We start from the raw sequence: 20,094 nt of genomic DNA, 5'->3' as shown, positions 1-20,094 counted from the left end.
GGCACTCATAAAATCGTCTAAGGCCAGCTTCAAGAGAAAAATTGCACAGGACACTAAGGATAATCACAAGGCTTTCTTTAGTTATGTTAGAAACCTGTGTGGGAATTCCCAGATATGCTCAGAATTAGTCCAAAATGACAAAAAATACACCAAACCCACAGACATTGCCAACATCCTAGCTGACAGGTTCAGCGCAAACTCCTCCCCCCCCTTCCCCACCAAAAGAGCAAATATCTATCCCAGCAGAGTGCTGCCCCCCTGACATCTCAGATGCTCAGGTAAGAGCCGCCCTCTCCAAAGCAAAAAAAAAAAGCATCAATGGGACCAGACGGTGTCCCAGGCTGCGTCCTACATGAACTCCAAGAAGAACTAAACCCAAATATAAAACTACAGTTCAGTCTCAGCCTTACTACAGGATATGTACCCAAAGAGTGGCGTACAGCAATAGTGGTCCCTCTCCACAAAGGTGGTGCCTTAACGTATCCTGGAAACTATCGCCCCATAAGCCTGACTAGCTTGGTCTGCAAAGCTATGGAAAGAATCATCATGGACCTCATAAATAAAGATATTGGGGACCTACAGACACTGGATCCTACCCAGTTCAGCTTTGTTAAGGGCAGATCCTGCCTCTTAAACCTGGTTGATTTCTTTGAAACAGTCACCAAGGCCATTGATGAGGGGAAGGTGGTCCACGCAGCCTACCTGGACCTCACAAAAGCCTTCGATACAATACCCCACTCGGGCATTATAGATAAGCTCACCAGCTTAAACATAAACCCCTATGTCACTAGATGGGTTGCAAACTAGCTCAAGGACAGAACCCACATGGTTAGAATTGCTGGATCCATGTCAGACTCCAAACCAGTTATAAGTGGCGTTCCACAAGGCTCAGTCCTGGGACCTCTCTTGTTTGGTATATATTTTTTGGAGGTACAGGCCAACATGGAAGGACTGTGGCTGACCAAGTTCGCAGATGACTACAAACTGGGCGCCATAATCGACTCTCCAGCCGACACAAGCATCCTACAAAAGGGCCTCATAGAAACAGACAACTGGTGCCAGAGCCATGGCCTCAAGCTAAATGCCAAAAAGTGTATAGTAACCCCATTCGGCAAAAACAAAGTGCCCACAAATTACCACATAGATGGTAATCCATTAAGTATGGAAGAAGTAATTAGGGACCTGGGGACCCAAGTTGATAGCAATCTCTCATTCAACAACCACGTGGCCAAAGTGGTTAGAAAATCATTTTATATAGCCCACCTAATCATGAAGGGATTCACGTCTAGATCAGGGGAGGTCATCGTGCCTCTTTACTCATCCCTCATCAGGCCCATAATTGAGTACAATGCCCCTTTTGGGATGTACCTTACCAGACACCTGCAGCAACTGGAAAGACCCCAAAAGTACCTCACCAAGAGGATCAAAGGCCTCAAACAGATGCCATATGCTGCCCGGTTAAAGAAACTCCAGCTCTACTCAGTGGCATACCGCCTGTTCAGAGGCGATCTGTGCCTGACGTATAAAGCCATGTCCAACCCGAATTAATGGACATGCTGCACCTCAGAAAATCCAAATCCCATCGAGCTACGTGCTCGAGAGACTTGAACCTCAGCACTGAAATAAATAGGACATGCTGGAGGGACAGATTCATAACCCAGAGGCTCCCTTCACTCTGGAATAAAATCCCAGTCCAGGTTAGGCAGAGTCCCTCATTGACTCTCTTCAAGAGGAATCTTGATGAGTGGATGGGAGATCATAGATTTACTCTGGGTATCACTTCTGTGTCACTGTTAGACAGATGCACAGTATACTAACCTCAAAAAATAAAATGGGTGGCGAAAGCCAAACACAGTCTGGCTAGGCTTGTAAATGCCCTAGGGCAGATAGCCTAGTATGAACCTATGAACCTATGAACAAACATTGATTTCTACACTGCAGGACATCCTAGATAACAGGTTAATGTCATTTAGTTACTAACAACTTGCTTATTCTAATACTACCTGTTATTAACTGGTAAGTCACTTAGTTAAGGGAGTAGACCCCCAAAAACTATCTGGGCACCATAATGAGCTATGGGTGTTAACTGGAATTATGTTAAAATGGTGCAATAGGCTTGAATAAGTTAGCAATCACTAGTCACAGTTTATTAACAGTTATTTCAGTGTTTAGTATAAAATGTTTGCATTCTTTATCCTGCTTAGAGTATTATACAATCCCTTCAATTTTGCATGGTATACTTTGCCACCATTTGCATAAGTAACATTTCTGGTAAAATGATACACCCATTTCCCATACTCTAATATGAATTTTATAAGTTAGTCTAGATTTTTATGGATATTATATAAAGGAAATAAAAGATTTTACATGTTTTCCTAATTTAGCCTTAACTGGCATACATACACTAAGTACACCACATCTGTCCCTATGTTGTAAAAACATCCCCAATGTTTCAGTTTTTCTGTCCTTGTAAATCATAAATGATTTCAGTCAGTCATTACAGATAGTAATTAATGTTTCAGACTTCATATCCTTCAGTGAATCCATGCATCATAGGGTCATAGGATCATAGGAGGTTACTAGGTTAACAGCCCTAGGGCCCTTACAAACCTAGCCAAGTTCAATCCGTGTTCCCAAGGCTGTCTGGTGCAAGCAGCACTACCACAGTGGTGCAAAAACTGCTAGAGTATCAACTTTCAAAGTTTATAGTAGGCATAATGGGAATGCATCCCTGATTAAGCCCACCATTCATTTCTGCTCTGTCTTGATGTTTTGAGGTTGAGAAGCATGCCTAGTATTCCTCATCCCTCCCCCTTGTACATCATAAATTGTTGTAGGCATTGAAAAATGTCCAAGATTCTCAATATATGCAAGAAAAAAAACATGATGCACTAATTTGTCAGTTAGTACGGTGGGTTAGTGCTGAGCTTTAATGTGATAGAGCTGCAAGTTTGAACACTTCCCTTCCTTTTGTGGCTGACTTTTATTTTCAACCCTCAAATGTTGAGTTCAGCACATCCCTGATGTCTAGTGGTGGCACAGAGGATTACAATTGCTATCAGCTGTGGGGGAGGGGTGGAAGGGTGCAAGGTTAGAATCCATTTTAGTGTCTTTATGGCATGCTACTTATAATAGTATACTTGGTGTTCTAATGTTTCCCCCATCACCATTACATTTAAGTCTTGTTATGGCACAAGAAGTTATCTCTGGTGTCTGGTGTTCTCTGCATCTCCAGTACGTGTATGTGCCATTACAGCAAGAGAAAGTATACCGGGTGTCTAGTGCTCTCCCAGATTGCATAGTTAGAGTACTTCCTGGTGTCTAGTGTTCCCCCAGTGCAAAGTTAGGCTTTGCTCATTAGTCTAAGGGTGTGTAGAAATATGCAGCCATGCCACCCCAACCCAACCACATGCACACAGCCTTTTCCTGTCCTGATCACATTCACAGTACACTCATCCATTCACGTAGGCACACTTATGCACATAAACATACTCACCTACCTAACCTGCCCTTCACTAACTCCACTACTTCTACCTTCTAGGCAGACACACACACACACACACACACACACACACACACACACACACACACACACACACACACACACACACACACACACACTCACTACTTGCACATAGACACACATATGCGCATAAACATACTCACCTACCTAACCTACCCCTCACTAACTCCACTACTTCTACCTTCTAGGCAGACACACACACACACACACACACACACACACACACACACACACACACACACACACACACACACACACACACACACTCACTACTTGCACATAGACACATATATGCAGCATTTTCTTCATTTTCAGTGGATAAACATGATCATTTGGCTGTGTTCATTACCATGAATGACTAGGTGCAACTGTGTTAATTTATGCAGCCCAACAATTCTTTGAATTGCTCGGCTGCATAAACACCTTACTACAGGAAGTTCTGAGGGAAGATCACATGACTAATTAGCATGTGGCTCTCCCTCGGACTACCTCATTAGCATTTAGATTGACAATGGAGACAGCCCATCATGGTGCTGCATGTCTTCATGCATGTCTGTACACCTTGTGATAACCTTTTTGAATCAGGCCCTTTATGTGTCAATTTATTCTGAACAATATTCACCCTTCTAATTTAATACAATGCCATTGGATGTATTATTTTTGTAACTGTTACCAGATGTGTTCAAAGTTCTTTAAGTTTTTATCTAATTATTCTGTTGAGAATGTTGTTAATAATGCATTGTCAATAAGTATTTGTATTTTAATCATATATGTCATTTATAGTAAAACCTTCAATGCTGACATTGTGTCCAATTACTTTTGTTAATAGTTTGGCTCCCATAGTGCCTTATAAGGCAGAGTCCATCTAATGGACATTTCAACCTGGTAAATTCTAATTTGAAATACATTGATGTGGCCCTACTCAATGCCAGAGGTCTTAACAAAAAAAAAAATGACTGAAGTTGAGGCTCTCCTGCAACTTGAATACAGTCATATATGTGTAGTAACAGAAACATAGTTGCAGAACAATGAAAACATTCCCTCTTTTCCTGGGTATAATGCCTATTACATCTTTAGGCCGATTGGTAATTGTGGAGGAGTATCAGTATTTGTCAAGGATATCATCATCTCGTGACAGATTTCCTGGGGCACCACATTTGAACTTCTAAAAGTCTAAGTCACAATAAACAAGACAATTTTTTACTTTACAGCTATCTATAGAACATCCTCAAATTTCCTCTTCTGAACATGAAAATTATCTTAACACATTAGCTGAAATTCCCATTAAATCCAAGACATTTCTGCTGGGGGGCTTCAACTTTCTATCAATAAATTGGATGATCTACACTGAAAATGGTTAACATGCCCAGCACTTCCTTGACATTATAAATGCCAATTCTCTTTCTCAAATAGCTAACCTAGTTACTAGTGGGCTGAATATCCTTGATTTTGTCCTCACAAATAAATCTGCTTCTTGCGTACCTCCTTATGTATCATCATGCCCTGTTAAATGAGACCACAATTTAGTCACCTTTTCCTTTAAAACTAGTAGTACTTCCCTGTAAACAGCTGTGTTTAAGGATCTCTCAAAAATAAAATTTCTTCTGTTACTTCATTGCTTAAATAAATTTCTCTGTAATCCTCCTTCAAAGGATCCCACTGCTCAGTTGCTAACTATGCCTCTGACTTCTACTAACATTTAAAATAGTTGTATTGTTAAGGTAAATGTAAAAAACAACCCCCTTTGATGGAATACCCATTGAATAAATTATGTAACAAGAAAAAGAAACTGCTTAATGCTTGTAAGAGGCCTCATTCTACCTACCTAAAGAGCACACTTAAGCAAACTAATAAAGTGCTTAAGGGAACCATTAGGAAGCTCAAAGTTGAGTAAGAACTTAAAATAACCATTTAAATTAAAAATAACTGCAACTTCCTCTTTAACTATGTGAAGAAGTTAAGAACTAGCATGCAACCATTTTTAGAGCTAGCCTACAATAACACTGCACTCTCTGATCCCAATAAAATAGCTACTATCCTAGCTAACAAGCTGAATTCAAATTTTATCCATCCACAGTTATAATTATTCCATAGGTTCCATAATCCCAGGCACCCCCTTTAATCACTATGGAACAAATTCTCACAACACTCCCAAAACTAAGAATATTTCAGCATGTGCCCTGATAACATACCTGATTATCAGTGCCAAATATGTCTTTTCTGAACCCTCCTTAAAATTTTAATCTAAGTCTCTCCATTGGCTACATTCCTGAAGCCTGGGAAACAGCCATTGTATGCCATTACACAAGGGTGGCCCAAACACAGTCCCTGATGACCATAGCCCCATTAGTCTCACTAGTCTCATAAATAAAGCTATGGACTACATTATCTCAGACCACATTAATCTGGACATTGAAAATCTATCACTGGACCTTCATCAGTTCAGCTTTGTCAATGAAAGGTCCTGCCTCTTTAACCTTATTAATTTATTTGAAAAAGTAACCAAAGCAGTGGACAGTGATTATATAGTGCATACATACAGCATATCTAGACAAGGCCTAAGCCTTTGACACTATTTCTCAAACAGGCATAACTGACAGAATTGTAAATCTGATAGCTAACTGGTTGTCTGACAGAATACATGTAGTTACAGTCACAGGTGCCATTTCTGAAAGCAGAGAGGTTACCAGTGATGTACCACAGGGCTCAGTTTTGGGCCCTCTCCTATTTGGAATTTATTTCTCAGACCTTCAGGCCAGCACTCCTGGCCTGTGGTTAACTAAGTTTGCAGGTGACTGTAAACTGTGTGTTGTTATTTGATCTTCAACTGACTCACAATTGCTTTAAAATGAATTAGACCAGTTTAACAATTGGTACAAGGACAATGGTCTCAAATTAAATGTAAAAAAAAATGTAGCATAGTGCATTGTTAGAAAAATATGTATTTAAATATATGTGAAATGCTAGTTTAAAAGCAAGGTAGTTTATAATGCATTTTATTCTATTAATCATATAACAGAAGGGATAAATTCATGTGTAAATGCAAGTAGCTTCTGAAACTGCAGTGTGCTTTGACCCCTGACCCTGGCAGCTGCCAGCTCAGCAAGCTTAATATTATGCTTTTCATAAGTGATTATCTGCTGGGTCAGGAAATTAAATGTGTAAATCTTCCGCTTCTTCCTGATAAGATAACTTGTCCTTGTAAATAATTAAATCTTCCTTTCCTGATGTAGTAACTTGTCCTTGTAAGATAAAAACACAGCTGGTGGGAAAGTGAAACAGTGAACAAAGAGGTGAATTTAAAGACTGAATCTGCTATTGTATTCGAACTGATATGAGACCTTTAAGAAGTAACTTTACAGAAAGACATTATGACTGGCAAGCTGGATAGCAAGGCCATATTGTATCTAAAGGAAAAGTTTTTTTAAATGTACTGCATCAGCATTATTAGATGAATAGAATACTGTTAGTAAAAGTGATGTAGATGCCTTGTGACTAACCACGTCAGTAAGGTGGGCATAACTTGAACGCAAACACTATAAAATATTCTGTACTTCCTGCATCATGTCAGACAAAATTCTGTACTTGTATGTTTTTTTGCCTCCTGGTGTACACTAGTAAACTTTTGAATCTGAACCTCCTGTGCATTGAATTCTGATTTTTTATTTAACAGTTTGGTCCCTTCGAGATGGAATTCCCTTGGTAAGCTGCAGATCAGAGTGTATCGGTGGTCGAATACTGCGCAGGAGAAGTTACCAAAATGGTTCTTCTTGAGTGAAAAGACCTCCGACTGAATTGTCGTGTGTAAAGAGGCTGGCCACTTTCTGATCTGTGGCCAAAGAGCGTAATTTGAACATTTTCAAGACCAGGAGGCTCAGGTAGGAAGAATTTGCCTTTTTTCTGTTTTAGATCATGGACTAGGTTACAGTATATTGTTGTCAAGATTTGTTTTTGCAGATCAGGGACAAAAGGAAGTACTGTATATTTTGTCATAGATCAGGGTAACAGAATAAGGTAGACAGCTATTCTAGATAAAATGTAAACAGGAACTAAGAATTTGACATCACGTGATAAAAAACGTAACATTTTCTTTGACATGGGTAATCAGTGCACTAAAACCTCGTGAGATCCGCCCCTAACCGAAGACGCAAAATACATGCAATTACAGCGTGCTGATAATGTTAGGTATTATACGAAATGGGTTAACAAATATGAATTTGATGGTAAACTAGATAAACTTTCAATAGTTAAACTCCTTAAACAGCTTAAATCTGATGCAGGAGGTCGGGCAAAAAAGCAACGCCAACTAGGCATACCTCAAGCACACAGGTGGATTGAGGAAGCAAATCGTAGAGAACAGAAGCTTAAAGATTCAAAAACATTATTTTTAGACAAAGAGGATAATAACTTGGTAATAGCTACAGCTCCTCCTCCTCCTCCCTTGCCCCCTCCCTTACCCTTTTCAGGATATGAAGCGAGTGGACAGGCTGGTCCGCCTCCACGTTATCCTGAAGTTTCAGTAAGACCACAACCATTTGTTAGAGATCCTATTGAGACTAGGTCTCGAACACGTAAAACACATAGGGACACAGAATCATACCAGATAGAGAGAAATCTACAGGATGAGAGTGAGGAAGAAATATGCCCACTTATAGAAGTTCCAAATCCTCAGGCAGGACAGGAAGGGCAGGATCCAACACTCTTAGTATATAGACCATGGACGATATCGAAGATATCCGGAAGGCTACTGAGGGAATCCCCCATCCGAAAGTTAATTTTATGAAATTTTTAGAAGATTTACAAGGCATGAGGTTAAGTTACCACTTGAATGGGGAAGAAGTAGAAAAAGTAGTAAGACAAATTATAGGTCCAGATTGGCACATGATTTGTGGCACCTGGAATCCTCGTAATGCAGAACTTAGACCACTCCCACATAGTGACGCAGAGTTAGACAACAGAGTGAAAGGTCTGACAGACCGAATCTCTGAGAAATGGAAACCTAGAGCAGACTGGACTTGCATTAATCAATGCATACAACAGGAAAATGAGACAATAAATGGATATTATGCTAGATTATTAGAATGCTTTAATAATCATAGCGGTATGTCGGTTCCTGAGAACCAAACAACTGATTCCCTGTATGAACAACAATTAAAAAATGCATTTTTGAAAGGTTGCATTGCACCTATTAGTAGCTTCATTACGAAGCATATGATAGATCATCGAACAGGGAGGCTACAAGCCTTACTCGAATATGCTAGACATGCTGAGAGACATTTTAATAGTAAAAAGAAAAAGAAGGCGCAAGTCTTCACTGCTGAAGACGGAGCTGAAGTATTTGTATTACAGTCAGGTAAAAAGGGCAAGAAGAATGCCCAGGGAAACAAACAGTCTGACAAACGATCAGAAGATTTTGAAGAGAGGAAAAAGAGAGGTGAATGCTTCAAGTGCGGAAAGAAAGGGCATCTAGCTAGGGACTGTAAACAAAATAAGAAAGCAACGACGGAAGATAAAGGGGATGAGGACTGACTATATGATAGTGAGGATACATCATATGAAAGTCAGGAATCATCAGTAACAGCTAGAATAGAAAAGACAAATGCCAATGTAGTAGAATGAGTAGAGGAAGTACAAATTGACTTAGATGAAAATGGAAATGAAATTTTAGATTTAGCATTGTTGAGCCTGGAGCTCTACCTAGCAGATACAAAACCGGAAGTGACACTTCTGGTGGAGGGAAGGGAAGTCAAATTCCTGTGTGACTCAGGAGCGTCACGGACTTTGATACACCCCTCCAAGTTACCAGAACATTCCGAATCACCTGATTATATATTAGTAAAAGCAGCAAACGGACAGCTATACAGGGAGCCACTCTCCCATGATATAGCAATAACTGACCCTGTTTCAGGTATGACCCAGAGAAGTAAAATAGTTGTGTCTGCAAAGTGTCCAGTAAACCTATTGGGCAGGGACCATATGCAGATATTTGGCATAGCAGTAGTTCCAACTGTACAAGGTATGGAGGCACAGAGACAAATGGATACCTTTGTAGTGCGATCGGAGGGTGAAACTTTTTTCTGGTACAGCCAGGACCTAGTCATGACTGGTCCAGGGGCAGTAACTGAGGAACTGATGAACATAGCCATCAGTAAAGCCCCCTCCCTTGACACTGATCGACAGCATTTGTTACACTGTACTCTATACTACTGTACCACACCAGGAGTGTATGAGCAAGAACTGTTTAGAAATTGTGCAACTAGATTGGTTTTGCGTACTTTGTACTGGGATACAGAGGGGAACAGTGTAGTTAGCTGTTCATTACCTCAAGAATTCCTTGCATTGTATAGATCAAATCGGTTGCCACATGTCAGCTTGACAAAGAACAAAAGTGTTAAATGGACAGACTTAGGAGAAAATGTAACAAGATGGGAGAAACAGACTGATTTAGAACTGTCAGAACAAGGGATGCAAAAACAAAAACTGAATTGGTTGGCACAGACGCATCCAGCTGTACACTTGCAATCTAGCGAGGACAGCTGATTAGCATTCTTATTAGAAGAAGAAGAAAAGGCCTTGTGTGAAATTCCAACAACTCTCTGGTCAACAGGCAAGTCAGATGTAGGACTTATTCGAACAGCAGGACCAGTTACAATTACCCCAAAGTCAGCTTTTAGACCACAGAAGAGACAATACCCTTTGAGAAAGGATGCAGAAATAGGAATTAAGCCTATAATAGCAGTATTACTCAAAGAAGGAGTACTGGTAGAATCTCCTGATTCACCATGTAATACACCCCTATTTCCTGTTAAAAAAGCAAACGGGGAATGGCGGATGGTGCAAGATTTACAAGCTGTAAATAATGCAGTAATACCTAGAGCACCTACGGTGCCAGACCCACATACTTTGTTAAATGATTTAGAACCGCAACAGAAGTATTTCTCTGTGGTAGATATTAGCAATGCTTTCTTTTCAATACCTATACATCCTGATAGTCAATATTGGTTTGCATTTACATTTCAGGGTAAAAGGTATACGTATACTCGACTACCACAGGGATATTGTGAGAGCCCAACAATTTTTGCACAAGAAATGGCTAGCAACCTGGCAGGATTTACCCCACCGGGAGGTAGTCAAATTCTACTTTATGTAGATAACATCTTGCTAGCAGCCCCCACCCAGCAGCAGTGCAGGGAGGATACTGTAGCATTATTGAAATTTTTAGCAATACAAGGACACAAAGTAAACAAAAGTAAGTTACAACTTTGGAGAAAACAAGTTAGATACTTGGGATATGTAATATCCAATGAAGGTAGAATCAGGGCCGGCCTTAGCTGAAACGGCACCCTAGGCGAAGTACGGCTGTGGCGCCCCATAAGCCCCACCCACACCATACTCAAACCACACCCTATTTGAGCCACACCCACATATTGACCACTCCCACAAACCTCACTCCAGATCTTTCAAGGTTTAAATGCATGAAAAAAACAGTCGTACTGTGAATACACAAGCCTTGTAGTACTAGATTTGCTACATGCATTTTTTTCTGCATTTGTCATGTTAATGCACTAGCTTATACTTCTAAGTGTGCCTTGACTTGTATTTCTTTGTTCTACTTGTGTTTCATAATGCATTTTCTTGCGTTTTTGCACAGTGGGTGTTCTCCTCGGCCTTCCACTAAAAATTTGTTCTTGACCGAGTGGACTTTCCCAGTAAACAAATGCCAGTAAATAAATAAGGTATAGAAATGATCATTTTAAGCTGATTTCTTAGCATGCTAGACCCTTGAAAGTTTCACAGTAATCAAACAGCAGCAGAGCTTTCAGTCATAGCTTTCTTAATCCTCTTTGCAGTGACTAATTACATAAAAAGAGCCTTTCCCCATTTTTTTTTTTGCTTGCAAGCAGCTTTAGAGGGTCTTTTCAAAGATTAGCTGTTCATTTCCACCTCTTTCAGATGCTTACCTTCTTTATTCTCTTTACTTTTTTACTGTGAAATTAAATCAAATTTAAATCAAATGCTGATACCAGCAGCCAGCAGCACCCCCCACAGACACAGGCAATAACAGATATGTATCTGTCTCCAATTCACCTAATTATAGGGAGCATTCCTAATTTTTAGGTTTTAAACTTTCTATCTTCTACCCAGTTCCACTTTGAAAGGGTCAGGTACACATTTCCCTTCATGAAAAATATTCTTCTCCTCGTCGGTGGTTACAGTAAGATGGCATTCCAAAAAACTGTAAATAAATTGCTATAAAAGAATATTTTTCATTAAAGCGAAATTTTTGGATTGCAATTTATTTACAGTTTTTGGAATACCATCTTAGCTGCTGCCGCTACCTCTCAACCTGGAAACATCAAAAATCTGGACAAAGCCGCAAGAAAAATAGGTACAAATCTGTAAGCTGATTAGCATAAAATTTGCATGCATAATTATGCAACCCCATCCACTCCCATGGAATTGTGGGTTACCAACTTTCAAACGCAAACTGAAGAACAGTCAACCTACATATGGCCCAGCCAGTCCTACAACTCCACTGTAAGCAATGACTACTGACTTGTACAACAGAAGAAACCAAATGATTTTAAATCAATTTTTTTTTCCTAAGAAGAAACTGCAGAAAACACTCCTCATGCTTTCTCAACATATGAGCCTAACAATGCAGAATTATGAAAATCAATGTTGTAGAAACATACACTTTTTTTCATACTTTTTAGAAGCAGCTGACTAACTATCAGAAAAACTGCATGCAGTAAAACACATTATTTTCCAAAGCTGACATAACCTCTTGTGATAGTTCATTAAAATACTCCTAAGTTTCAATAACTTTCCTGAACAGGAAAGTGTTAAAAACAGTTTTTAAATAGGAAGGTTTTTCCTCCAAAGATAAATCTGCCCAGAAAAGGAACAGCACAAGCCAATTAATGGTTTGGGTGTGTGCAAAGTGCCCTGAAGCTTTGGAAGGTGATTGGCCATTACTGCAGAATATAACCCACATAGCTTGGGCTGCTGCAGCAGTGATCAATACAGAACATTCAACGGTGTGAAATCTCTCTTCTGGTTTTGATTATATTAGTTGGGAGGGGTTCAGGAAATCCTTAAACAAGAAAGCAGTGACTGATGCACAGAATACAAATAAGTCAAGAATGAAATAATGTAATCAAAGCATGTGGTAGAATTAGAAACCATCAGCAGCATCTCATCAGAAAACTTGAGTGCCCTGATCAGGGTCCAAAACAATAAGCATCATTAGCTAGTTAGGACCCAGATTCTATATGGGATCTACACAGATCAATTACAGCCACAGGCAACAAGTGCTGATCCTGAAATTGTCAGCCTACATATTTCACTGGGAGTGGGACTCAGGCTACCCTGGTCTTAGCTTTCACTTAGTATAGCAATTATGGACACACCCACCATGACCAGGTGGTGATAAAGATGTGAATATACTGCCCTATGCATGATGCCTTCAGGCAAACCCCTCCACCTACTGAGTAACAGTAACAAAAGCAGACAGTGTAGCTTCACTGCTTACACGGGTACATGCAAAGCACATATCAGCATATTTTAAAGTCCCATATTTCTTGCCCATTGAATCTTATAAACTCCTAACAGCCCACAATGCATGTTAACAGAAGGTGATGAATAATGAAGCCAAGCGAGTTGATGGCGACCAGAAAGTCACTATCACACAATTCTCTCAACGGTTTGCATAAGTACCTAATACACATAAAGGCTTAACACTTTAAAAACCTAGATGGATCAGTTGCATACCAAACCAACTTATGCTGTTGCTTGCTACCAAAATAAAAATTGAGTCATTTATCCAAAGAAAATTAAATGCAATTGCAGCAAATGTCAGTAATTAAAATGCCAGAAAAATCCCAGGAAAAAAAGCCAAGATAAGCAATTCTCAAACCGAATTATCTAAATTATTCCTATAAAGGAAATTCTAGCAGAATGATCCAGATGTAGCTATTTTTTTTCTTATACTTATTACACAGACAATGCCTTAAAAGCAAGGGTACAAACAGTATTACAGCTAAACAACATGCTACAGACATACCTCTAAACTGTCCAGATTATTGCAGAATATCCAGCTTTTTATTGCGTCATATTGTGGTCTGTACCTCAAAAAAATTCTGTTTTCTGGCAGTTCTTGAGGATTGAAGTAACTAAATAACACACATTTCAGTTTGACTTCATGTGGTACAGAAAATGCAAGTAGAAATCACGTTACTCTAATGACTTTCTGAGCTGTTAAAAACATTATTTGAAATGCCCCCATTCTCCCTCCAAATTATTTTGGCTCTGTCCAGATTCCTTCCTCTGAGAGACTGAAATGTATGTCTAGAGGTAACCACCAAAGAAACACTACTTTTTAAAATAGCCACACGCCCGCACCTGCACTCTTTATGAAGGAAACTGATCGTTTTAACAGAAAACCATATGCAAGTGTTACCGCAAAAATAAATAAATAAAAAACTGCTGATTAGAACTGTTCGTGATCGCCCTTTATGAAAATATTTGTGGGTTAGGTGACTGTTGAAAGACTAAACTAACAGGTTATAGTTACGCACTGAAAGAATGATCTAACAGGTAAAATACTGAACAGTAGTAAGGAAACTCACAGGACTGTTAAAATACATTATATTATGCTTTAAAAAGTTCACTTGATGGATAAATACAAGATTCAGTGTGTTGTACATAGATATTGCTTGAAAACATTAGCACTGAATGTGTGATGGTGACAGGCCCTTATAGCCCACAACTGAATGGGACAAATCCTTAAATAATAAGAGGATTTAAAAGCATTAGTACTTTTAACCTGAAAATGTGATAGAAAATGTGAATATATGTGGGTGTTCTGAGCATGTACGTATAAAGTACATTAATATACACAGTCTAAGCCCTATTCTGACAGGCTAGCACTCTCGCTCAAAGAAGCTGACGACCACTTTAAAAAAAAATTGAAAAAAAAAAACGGTAATTACAGGGGCCATGCGGGAATTCGTGGCACCCCATTATTGGACCTCAAAACTAGTAAATACCGAGGAATTCGGTATAGTTGAGAGTTCAGTGCTGAGAAAAGTTGCGTGTGAGAGGCGCAACAAAAACAGTAGCATCAATCAACTTACCTTAAGGTAAAGCAAACACTTGCTGCAAGTGGTGAAGAAAATAAAATGCCAAAATAAATTAAATCCACAGCAGTTGAGAGCCCACTTGGTGAAGCGAACGAGGCCGCCGATCATCCACACCACGCCACGCCATCCAGTCCCGTCCAGAAAAAATTCCGGAAGCAAATAGCCAATAGATGTGCCCTGCTCTAGCTCATCATGAAGAAATGAATGAGAGGCGGGCATGAGCTGAATTATATACTGCGTGTCGATTGGCGGTAGTCAAGGAAGATGTCATTAATACATTTCGTCAGTCGTGGGGGGAGGGTGCAATGCTACTGTGTACTAACGGGCGTCTGGGCGCAATGTAAAAATTGAAGAAAGTTTTACTTTTTAACTTTGGTTTGTTTTGAGGATTTGGCGCCCCTTATGAGGCCGGCCTGTACGGCGCCCTAGGCGGTTGCCTAGTTCGCCTATGCCTAAGGCCGGCCCTGGGTAGAATACTAGATAAGGAAAGAAAAACAGCGATTTTGCAAGCACCCAAACCAACAACCAAGAAAGAAATTATGTCTTTCTTAGGTACAACTAATTTTTGTCGGAGCTGGATACCAAATTATGCTTTGGAATCTGCTCCACTGACTGACTTGATATATAAGACACCAATGGCAGCACAAGACATTTTACAATGGACAACAGAAGCAGAAATGGCTTTCTGCAGGTTGAAGCAGTTGATAGCTTCTTCATTAGTTTTAGGACTTCCAAATTATCACAAACGGTTCTTTCAGACCGTAGATTGTAAGCAAGGGTACATGACGTCAGTATTGGCGCAACAACATGGGGGCAAGCAATGCCCCATAGCTTACTATTCATCACAGTTAGACCCAGTGGCGATCTTTGCCTCACTGTGTACAAGCAGTAGTTGCAGCCGCAATGGCAGTACAGGCTTCGGCCTCAGTGGTGTTATTCCACCCTCTCACATTGAGAGTGCCTCATGCAGTTGCAATAATTTTACTGCAAGAGAAAGTGGCATACCTTTCTCCTGCTAGACATCTTTCATGTATGACTATACTGCTGAGCCAACCTCATATGACAATTGAATGATGTACGACATTGAATCCATCAACATTACTTCCAACTCCTGCGGAGGGCACACCACACAGCTGCCTGCAGGAAATTGAACAGTTAGCTTTACCTAGACAAGATCTTACAGATATGCCCTTGGATAATGCCGAGGTGACATATTACGTGGACGGCTCATGCAGAAGGGGTCCTACAGGGAAGAATCTGGTGGGATATGCAGTAGTTACAGACACTGAAATTTTAGAAGCTCAATCCTTACCACACAACTTATCTGCACAAGCAGCAGAGTTGATAGCTTTGACGAGCATGTACTTTAGCAAAAAACAAGTGTGTAAACATATATACTGACAGTCAGTATGCTTTTTCTACAGTACATGTATTTGCACAACAATGGAAAAATAGAGGAATGATAACATCCAGTGGAAAACCTATTAATCATGCGCAATTTATTTTGGAGCTATTAGAATCTATTCAGTTACCTACCAAAGTAGCTATTTGTAAATGTGTAGTTCATACAAAACAACAGGATAAGATTTCAAAAGGCAATGCACAAGCTGATGCAGCTGCAAAGCAAGCAGCCTCAGACTCAGAAACTTTACTTTTAAATGAGGAATTACAACCCTCTGAGATTTTAGATTTAGACATGTTAAAAACAATGCAGACACTTACTACAAAAGCAGAAAAACAAAAATGGGTAAAACGAGGTGCAATTCTTGAGAATGGACTGTACATTTCCAAAGAGAAAAAAACAATATTGCCGTCTAATTTATTTAGATATGCAGCTTTGTTGAGCCATGGGCAGAGCCATGTCTCAACAGGGGGGATGGTACAGTTAGTAAATCGAATATTCCAAACATATGGATACATAAACTACACAAAAAAATTTTGTGCAGCTTGTCATACTTGTAACAAGCACCATGCACAAGGAGCATTTAAAACCAAGCAAGGAAGTTTTCCTATACCACCATATCCGTTCCATACTATTTGTATGGATTTCATAGAATTGAATAAATGTGAAGGGAAGAAGTTTTGTTTAGTTATTGTAGACATGTTTTCTAAATGGGTAGAAGCTTTTCCAACCAAAACCCCGGATGCAGCAACAGTGGCAAAAGCCCTGATAAAAGAAGTAATCCCTAGATTTGGCATTCCTGTGAGGATTTATAGTGACAATGGCACACATTTTGTGAATCAGACGATTCACCAGCTTGGGAGATTTTTTGGTATCTCCTTAAAGAACCATTGTGCCTACCACCCACAGTCAGCAGGACTGGTGGAAAGGTACAATGGTACCCTAAAAAGTAAACTTAGGAAGCTAGTAGAGGAGACCCAAAAGAATTGGATATATTGTCTGCCTTTAGCACTGCTGAGTATGAGAACTGTTCCAAATGTAAAGGGTTTGACTCCCTTTGAAATAGTTTTTGGGAGAGTATATTATGTGCCTCAGTGGAAAGCTCTCATGCCTGCAGAGCAGGAGGCTGGCAGTTCGTTAGCAGAATATATGAAGAAATTGTTAAGGAATAAGTCTGTTTTGCAGTTTAACTCTTTTTCAGATAAGGAAAAGACCAGACCGGTGGAAACAGTCGTGGGCCCTGGAAGTTGGGTGTGGCTGAAAGTGACGAAAAGGAAAAACTGGGCGAGTCCAAAGTGGGAAGGTCCGTACCAGGTTCTGTTGGCAATGCCTACTGCAGTTAGAGTGGCCGAGAGGATGTCCTGGGTTCATTTGACGCATTGTAAACCGGTAAAGAACTTTCAACTTGATAAAAACTTTGAGACTGATACACAACCAGACCGAGATGGCCAAAAACAAAGCAAATAGAAGTTTAGATCAACCCCAGAGATGTTGCATAATCATTTTGTTGTGTGTACATTTATTAACTTTAATTGTGACAATTTTTCTCTTGTTGTGGTTCATCCTACACACAACCACACAAGTGGAAGTGGGAAGGCGTGATGAAACGTCTATAGACTGGCATCCAAATTTTAACACATACCTGGCCATGAAACGTGTGTATGCAGAGACTATGAACATTTCAAATTGCTGGGTTTGTACAGCTATACCAACAGCATATGGAGGACTGATAATGTCCGCTGTCCCTTTGGGGATAAATGAGACTTGGGAGAATTTACTTTTCGACACAGGAACTGTGAGATCACAGGACAAAATAGCTTTATTTTTACCTGTCACACAAAAAGGAGTTGTATGTTTCTATAAAAATGACACCCACCAGGTGGGCTGGAGCAATTGTAATATAACCATATCTTACCGATGTTATATTAAGAATGGTAATGGCAATACTTTTTGCAATACTAATTATGACTCGTATTTGAACTCATTGAAAATGACTATGAGTGACATTCAAAAAAATCCAGTTTTGTTTAAACAATTGTCAGTTATAGATCAAAAAATGTTTCATGCAGGGCTGATGCGTATTAGTACTAAAGTAGAAAACTGTTATTTTATTTGTGGGAAAAAGGCATATAAATGGTTACCTGAGAATTGGTCCGGCAGTTGTTTTTTGGGTTACTTGGTTCCGGCAATAAGACATACTGCAGAATTACCTTTGGGTAAGATACGAAACGTAAGGGAAACAGCTCAAAAATCTGAAGGTCCAGTTAAGAAACCTGTGAATCCAGTTGGGAAGATCAAAGCTGGTTGGAAAGACCATAATTCAGTAAAAGACAGAAGTGAATTAACTCATATGGACTTGGGTGACAGTGTTAAATCCTGGGCAGGAATACTACCAGCCTATGGAGCAGTCAAATTGATCTGGGAGCTGAGGAAGTTGTCGAAACTTCTTGAAGTAATGAGTAATGCAACTTTTTCCGCCCTAGAATTGGTGACTGATGAACTGAATGCAATGAGAACTGTTGTGCTACAAAATCGGATGGCTCTTGACTTCACCCTAGCGGCGAGAGGTGGTACGTGTGTGCTTATCAAAGAAGAATGCTGTGCTTTCATCCCTGACAATCGCCACGAGATAAATAATCACCTAGAGGTAATTCAGCAAGTATCAGCCATGACTGAACCAGGCCCAAACCCACTGACGGACTTTTTCCAGAATCTGTTTGGGGGGTGGGGTTCCATCCTAATGAACATTCTAATTGCTATTTGTGTGGGTATACTCCTAATAGGAGCATGTGTTTGCTGTGGAATTCCCTGCATGAAAAGATTAATCAAAGATTTTGTTGATGTATCTGTGACTGAAACTTTCTACCAAGATATTGAAATTGAAAGATTGATTTCAGATGACGCTTTTTCTGAAGTATAGATTAAATGACTCACCTAGCTGAAAATCCTGAGTGGGAAAGGCTAGAAGATGAGATGACACTATGCATACTTCTAAATAGAATAAAAAGTATTAATTGGGGGAAAATGTTAGAAAAATATGTATTTAAATATATGTGAAATGCTAGTTTAAAAGCAAGGTAGTTTATAATGCATTTTATTCTATTAATCATATAACAGAAGGGATAAATTCATGTGTAAATGCAAGTAGCTTCTGAAACTGCAGTGTGCTTTGATCCCTGACCCTGGCAGCTGCCAGCTCAGCAAGCTTAATGTTATGCTTTCCATAAGTGATTATCTGCTGGGTCAGGAAATTAAATGTGTAAATCTTCCGCTTCTTCCTGATAAGATAACTTGTCCTTGTAAATAATTAAATCTTCCTTTCCTGATGTAGTAACTTGTCCTTGTAAGATAAAAACACAGCTGGTGGGAAAGTGAAACAGTGAACAAAGAGGTGAATTTAAAGACTGAATCTGCTATTGTATTCGAACTGATATGAGACCTTTAAGAAGTAACTTTACAGAAAGACATTATGACTGGCCAGCTGGATAGCAAGGCCGTATTGTATCTAAAGGAAAAGTTTTTTAAATGTACTGTATCAGCATTATTAGATGAATAGAATACTGTTAGTAAAAGTGATGTAGATGCCTTGTGACTAACCACGTCAGTAAGGTGGGCATAACTTGAATGCAAACACTATAAAATATTCTGTACTTCCTGCATCATGTCAGACAAAATTCTGTACTTGTATGGTTTTTTGCCTCCTGGTGTACACTAGTAAACTTTTGAATCTGAACCTCCTGTGTATTGAATTCTGATTTTTTATTTAACATGCATTTTGGTAAACAAAATAATTTCACTTATATAGGTGATGCTGTCCTCAAACCAGACACTGTTGTAAGGGATTTAGGCACTCTTGTTGATAATTCCTTATTGTTTGACCAGCATGTCTCCACAGTAATTTTGAAAGCCTTTTATCTGGCTCATCTAATTTCCAAAGGCATCTCCACTATATCCAAAGAAGTTTTTATTCCCCTTTACTTGTATCTTGTCAGACTCATTACTGAACATAATGCACCTTTTGGCAA

This window comes from Protopterus annectens, chromosome 2.part2, assembly GCF_019279795.1.
Source record: "Protopterus annectens isolate FY-2018-M chromosome 2.part2, PAN1.0, whole genome shotgun sequence".
Lineage (NCBI taxonomy): Eukaryota > Metazoa > Chordata > Ceratodontiformes > Protopteridae > Protopterus > Protopterus annectens.
This window is presented reverse-complemented; position numbering follows the sequence as displayed.